Source organism: Etheostoma spectabile, chromosome 6, assembly GCF_008692095.1.
Source record: "Etheostoma spectabile isolate EspeVRDwgs_2016 chromosome 6, UIUC_Espe_1.0, whole genome shotgun sequence".
Lineage (NCBI taxonomy): Eukaryota > Metazoa > Chordata > Actinopteri > Perciformes > Percidae > Etheostoma > Etheostoma spectabile.
In genome coordinates, this window is record NC_045738.1 from 8,180,711 (window position 1) to 8,188,026 (window position 7,316).

Here is a 7,316-nt window from a genome sequence, read left to right on the forward strand (position 1 = left end):
CTGTAAAACATGAACTTACTTGTTTGTTATGTGCCACTATAGCTTAGAGAAGTAATGGCGTCCTGAGCACAGAATGAAGTCACACTCCTCCTGTGTGTGTTGTAATCCAAGCTTCTCTGTTCTTTTTTTTCATTGGGGGCCTGTCCACACGTGCATGTTAGTGCATGTGAGAGCCTTGTGCATCGTATCAGTCGCAGAGGGCCGTGACAAAGTGTTGGTACTTGATGAGTTAGGGAACAGCCTTTAAGAGCCATGTAGTGGCAATCCAAGGCAACTTTGTTTTAATAGAAAAAAATCCAGCCTCTCCAATTTTGATTGTTTGTTTTAAGGTGATTAAACCCATGTGATGAATAATTTTGTTTGGCTCATGTTTCCCTTTCTTTCTTCCCTACCTTGCCTTCCTACACTGTAGGTGTGTGTTTGCGCCCTGTGTCCTGAATGCAATCATGCACAGTATGTGACAACATACTGCAAGTATGCATGCCCACCTATCCAAGTTTAATGCTTAATCACATGTCACTAACATCTATCAGTTATCAGCTCTATGCTTTCTTCGCTCTTTGATGATCAACTTAAATGACTCAATGCAGTACAACATCAAGGGCCTATCTGTACTATCACATCCAAACATCATATCCTCCCTGCAGAGGACTTCAGAGATGGAGGAGTCTGCACGCTCCTCTCTCCACAGATGTGATGAGATCCAGTAGTGGCTTGGGTGAAGCCTGCATCTCAGAGCAAATGTTTCCTGGAGAACAGCATCAGATCAGCAGGAAGGTTGAGCCCTGGAAAGGGATCAGACAGCGGCGACTAGACAGAGCACACTCAACTCAGCAGGGAACACCTCTCTCAGTTTGACTGAGCTTTCAGACAAGATGAAAGTTAGTATAATATGTGGTAGGGGGAAAGAGAGATAAGGCAACACTGTTCAGTCACAATGAAATTTATTGAACAGTGGTTACACTTGACATTTAGTAATATCAATAAGGAAGAACAAAAGATCCAAACATCATCATTTACATACAAATCATGAAAATCATCAATAAATCTGAAATCAAGATGATTGAAGTACTTTAATTGATGCAATAATGTATTGTTCCTGCATTATGTCATGTATAAGATACTATTAATTCTTTTTAAAATATTGGTGTTTATGAAATATTACATGAATGATTTCATGCTTTTTCATGCATGATGTCATGTGTGAATTTATGATAATTCATGTACCATTATTATAAAGTTTTACCAGTAGTTTTACTGATTGAGACACTGCCAGAATCTGTCTGCACAGAATGACTTTCATGAACAACTCCATGTGGGAGTGTGTATGATATACATATATATATATATATATATATATATATATATATATATATATATATATATATATATATATACTGTATATGCACACACTGAATGTGGGCTGACAATACAGATCTCTGCATGCTGCTATGATAACATGTAAAGTACTGCTAAAGAAATCCACTGACATTTGCACTTTTAAAGTTCCATTTTTGCCAAAGACATAAGTAATCTAATACAACCACTTAAAGAAAAAATGTCCTTACAATAAACTAAAGGTTTGGATTTTGCATGCCAGAAGTTGCAATGTAGCTTGAGCAATGATTTAACATAGAATAGGGACATTGGTAACTTTACATTGAACATAAAAGCGCAGACAATAGGATTTCTGCCTTTCTAATACTGTATATAGATGGGGTTGTTTTACATTTTAGTGACAGGTCATTAGTTTATCTTCTATCAGAACTTTGTCTATAATCTGGAACTCCATCGCACTCCAGTTGAGAACGTTTCCTGGAGTGAAGTTTAGATCATCCACATATTTCTGCATCTCACATGGGGAGAGGGTGTAGTCCCACATGTGGACATCAGACATCATGCCAACGAAACACTGCTTCAGGTCAAACCCCCCACCATGGGTATCCTGTTCCTGTAGATTACAGAGGTGTGAGATACAGTAACTAAAAGCTAATAGTATATTTAATTGAAATCTATACACAGTCAAGACCATTAACATGATACTTATAAATACAAATGTACCTGGCCTATGATAATCACGGGGGATCCTTGATTGCTTCAGACTGGATAATTTCCTAATAGAAGGTTGCCATCAAACCACAGCTGCACCAGTCCAGATGAAGAGTCCATGTGGTACAAAATTGTAGTCCTGCCCTCTATATTCTCTCTTTGTATCCCTGATATGGGGCTCCATCTCCTTGTTTGCTTCATCCCAGAAAATCATGAAGGCATTGGAATTAGATTGTGTGGCCAAAGAGAAAAGGATGTGGTCTCGTTTGAGGTCTGTAAAGGACCTGTAGACATTACAAAGACTTTATTACGCATATACATCGTCAGTGTCAAATCAAACTGAAGGAAAACTGATTCAAACAGACGATTGTTAAAATGGGCTTTAAAAAAGGAGACATCGCAAGTAAAGAGAAAAGAGAAACACGAGCTTATGAGCAGCAAACAGCCAAGGGGGTAAGCCTCTCCTCTCTAGCTCATATGGTGCCATTTTAATTCTACGAAGCCATCACCTGCAGTTAGCATCCCATTGACTGCCCTTCATTTTTATGTCATTTTGACATTGAATAACTTCTGATACATAAAAAGGTGTATTTTCTTTCTTTGTGTTAAAGGTTTTGCACCTATTGCAGCTGCTACCCCTACAAAGACAAACATGTTAAGCAGCTTAAAGACCTACAAAATACAAAATGCCTTCTCTGGCTGAAGCAATAACTCAAATTGAACTGCAGTTTATTCTGGGGTGGGTACAAATCCCTTTCAAGTGGTAAATCTGCACAAAAATCAGAAGAGACTTGACAGTCAGAGATACAGTGAATTGTTTCATGCATTCATTTAGTGTTACCTGTGACAGACGGTTACAGCACTCAATTCCTGTATTGGTTTTGGTGTCAGAATCACACGAGCTGTGTTGGTTTCTTTCGGAAAGGTGAACATTTTACCTGACAGATCTGTAAGAGGAGGGGGGGAGTGTTATAACTATTTTTTGTCATAGATTATCACATAACCATTAGCTGAAGCTAACAGTTGACTAACTATATTATACACATCAGTGTTGTTATTTTTTTTTTTAAATAAGCAACATACAGCACCATGTGAACTGCTGACAATTGACAACTGTCACACCTGAGTGCGCCACACTCCATCATTTGGGGTCCAAGCCGTAGGGGGCTAGGAACCTCATTTGCAAGGCGGTTCACCTAAAACTAATACTACAGCCTAAACCGTACATGGTGGGGGGTTGCCGTTTTCAGGACTGGTAATGGTCCAGATCCTTGCAGGGACCTCGGACAAAGACATTCAGCCACTTCCACCACTAGGTGGCGCAATGGCAAAAAATGTGTTTGGCCTTATAACTCCCAAACCGTACATCGCACATAATAAATTCACATTTCCAAGCAAATTTTCATTGGATTGAAATTGCACAAATTACTCACGAACTAATTTACTCAATAAATGTGAAATTTGCTATTGCATTTTACTATAGACTTTTGGGTTTGGACTTTTTTCCTAAATTTTCTGACTTTTGCCTCGCCACCGTCATGCTTTGGCTTCTCCTTTCGCAGGTTCCGCTTTTGTGGGCTCAGCTTGTGTGAGCTCCGTGTGTCATCAAGGGCAACTTGTGCCAGGGAGGACTCGCGACGGGGAGGCTTGGACCCCAAATAACTGCTCTCAGTTCTAGTTCAAGATCAAAAGTAACATTATGAGGGAGGAGAAACTTCCTAGGATGTCAACACTGGATCCTTGAGAAAGAGAGACACTATTTGTGGTTGATAAAAGCCTTTGTGATTCTTCACTTAGCATTTTGTTTTGCTCATTGTTTTGTCCAGTTCCTATTTGCTTTGCACAAATTCATGTGTAGTCATTTTCCTCTTTAAATTGAGGGATTAGTTCCTGATTGAAAGGGGAATGAGCACTGTTTTTTGGCTGTAAAGTCAAGAAAAATTCCCAAGATAAACAAATTCACATTACGTTATGAAATCCATCAAACATCCACGTTCAATTTTAAAACAAAATACTCTGTAGTTCACTTTTCTGTTGACATGTTAGATTTGTTGCTAGTTATCCTAATTGTGTAAAAACACGTTAGCTGAAAATTATACAAGAGTGTGAAAATGGAAAAGAAATAAAATTATTATTGACAGATATAATAGATATGCCTGTAGACATCATTGTTCATTTACAGTAAGTAAATGATTTTACACAATTTCCATATTTATAAGTTTGCTATTGATATATTGCAAAATGCTATATTAGGCAAAAAGATTTTCCCTGTGCCTTGTGAAGAGTCTTGTGCCTATAGAAGTATTGCATGTTGTGTGTGTTAGGAAAAGTACATTTCAATGGCAAAAGACTCTGACAAACTCCTACATTTCAATTTGGTATTCCCTTTGTAAAATAAAAATGTTGTTTACCTTGAGGACTTGCAGCACATGCTGTCAGTGTCACCAACAGCAGAAAAAACGTCATCTAATACAAAGACAAAAAGATACCATGAATACCACTCTTTGATTTTAGATCTTTGTTTTGGATCCAATGAATCCAATGCTAAACTAATACTCTGTGTGCTAAAGACTAAAATATATATTATATATGCATATTACATATATTATTATTTTACCTTGGAGTGCTACAATAAACAATACAGGTGAAATTAAAAAAAAAGTAAATAAAATAAAATAACTTTAAATTTTTATATTTTGCAGTTGTGTGTGTATAGGACTTACTTTGAAATCTGTGGCTGTCCCTGAATATTGTGCTCAGCAGTGAATAGGAAAATGAGTTTTTTAGACTCACTGCTTCCCTATTTCTATCTGTGTTACTCTGTGTTTCCTTCCTTTATCTACTTCTACATTTCTTTGGCTTCAGATTCCTGTCCCGTAAAAAGGCGGTATCCCACACAATGCTTTCCACTGAATCAACAGAATTTGAGGTGAAAGGTCATCCTATGTTGAAATCACCATTGTTCTTTATAGCAAATGGACATTATTATGAAGTGCTTTGTGTAGCCCAATTGAACCCTTAATGTGACAATTTTGCACTTTTGTTTAGAAACTCTTTATTAATATGTACACAACAATTAATCTGCAATGCAGACATTAAAGGTTGAACACTCTCACCCACATGTTACACATGTAAAAGCTTTTTGTGTTCACTTAATATTAAATAACTTGCACTACAATATCATCAATGACCTACCCGTTTTCTCCCTTTAACACATTGTGGGTCTTTTCTGTGCTGTATGCAGTGGAAATGCAGAACCAGTGGATGGATTTTCAGCCCTTTAGTGTTACGAAATATTATCAGAATAGAGCTGGAAAGACACTCATAGGTGAAAAAGAGACAAGGAGATAAAATACCTCATAATTAAGACAAAATGTTGCCATGCTCAAATATCTTAAAACAGCAAAACTGATTTGGATTTTGCAGACAGTGATGGCTTTGTTTTAAAATCTTAGTATCAGGTCATTTGTTTATCTTCAACACTTCAACATTTTGTCAGTAATCTGGAACTCCAGCACCCTCCAGTTGAGCACATTCCCTGGAGGGAAGCCAATAGATCATCCAACGTAGCTCTGGTTCTCATAGGGGGAGAGACTGATTAATGTCAAAGTCTCCACCATGGGAATTCTTCTCCTGCAGAGATTGCAGATAAATAGCATTAATATGGTAGACTACATGTTTTAAATCTAGAGAAACCGTAGATCACATAGTGCTTAGCAGTAAAACTAAAGAAATCAACTATACACCCTGTTTATAAGTTGAGAATGCTATTAATGTATTGCAAAACTTTGTGTTTCCATGCAAACATAGAAATGCTGAAGGAAGGATTTGTAATAGACTAAAGATGAATGTACTGTTATTTGCCAGGCAGAAAAGGGAATAAAACTTTGCATTCAATTACAATCAATTTAAAGGTCTCTTTTTTGTTATGCAAATCATACCATGATCTTAACTTGAAATTTTGTCTGGTCTTGCTTTGTCTTGTTACATTCTAAATAGAGTCAGGCTACCTGTGTCCTTGTCAGTCAGTGGTCAGGGTGAATGTATGCTTGAGTGTGTTGTGTGATGAAGAGTTGTTGCAAGGGCTGAAAACAAACAATGCAATGGGAGAATGAGGGAACTCTTTATCAGAAGGGTTTTATAGCATGAGAGCACCGTGCCAAATTGCTTTCGACTATCATGATCAACAAACACTGCACCCTTTTACAGTTCACAAGCTTGTTAAAATAATCATGTTTGGTTTAATAGCTTGTAGATATACAACAGTCACTAAGAAGATGAATTTACTAGTTAAGTGCAAACTCATTTTGCCCTGGTGGTGGAATAACATTTTATCTATAAAGAATGAAGGAGTGGATTGGCAAAGTGATACTAAGGTCACTACAGTAGGCTACATTTACACAAAATACAGTTTACTGCAAATTGATTTTATAGTTGCTTTATTCACAACAAAGTAAGGCACTTAAACAGTATGGCCTGAGAACATTGCTCATTCAGTAGGATATTCATGAATTTGACTTTTTACTAACTTCTAAGTGTCTCTACAGATTTCTGAACTTGAACTTTCTTTCTGAACATTTTTTCATTTGAAGAGTCACAAATATTATTGCTGCATATCACACCATAAATCATATATTATTCATCAATGTTGAAGATGGACCAGGTCAGCACTTAAAGAACATGGTGAAGTAATGAAGAAGTAATGTTTATTTTATCATTACAACATTATACTTTTTTAGTCACTTCAACTACAGGTTTACCTATAAAAAAAACATCAATGAATAAGAAATCAAGATGATGAAATACCTTAATTTATGCATTAGTGTGTTGTTCCTGCATTAAGTCATGCATGAGGTACTATTAATCCTTGTACATTATTGATAGTTCATGAATTGCTACATGAATGATTTCATGCTGATTCATGTGGTCGGCTCAACAGACATGGCAGCTTAAGGCATAGCTCCTGGCCCATCCTTGCCAAAAAGTTGTGTTGTATGGTTCCAAATCCAATGTTCTATCACTTTGTGCTTGATAGAGTCATTTACAACAGAATGGCAAACAAGAACAAAAACCCAACGTGCCGATATGGATGCCATTTCAGAGGCATTATTGGAGAAACAGAAAAGCTACCTCAAACCACAAAAATAATTAACAACCCTTTGTGCACTTTCTGCCCACTGAAAGCTCAAGGTATATACTGTATATTCACATGATTTGGGATTTCTCTCATGTTGGTCAGTTTTGGAACAATATTGCATCCAAAATAT

General features: G+C 36.9%; 1 pseudogene; it reads right to left on the bottom strand.

Moving 5' to 3' along the window:
• Positions 1-1,498: 1,498 nt before the first annotated feature.
• Positions 1,499-4,722, bottom strand: LOC116690922 (C-reactive protein-like; annotated as a pseudogene).
• Between the last annotated feature and the right edge of the window lie 2,594 nt (positions 4,723-7,316).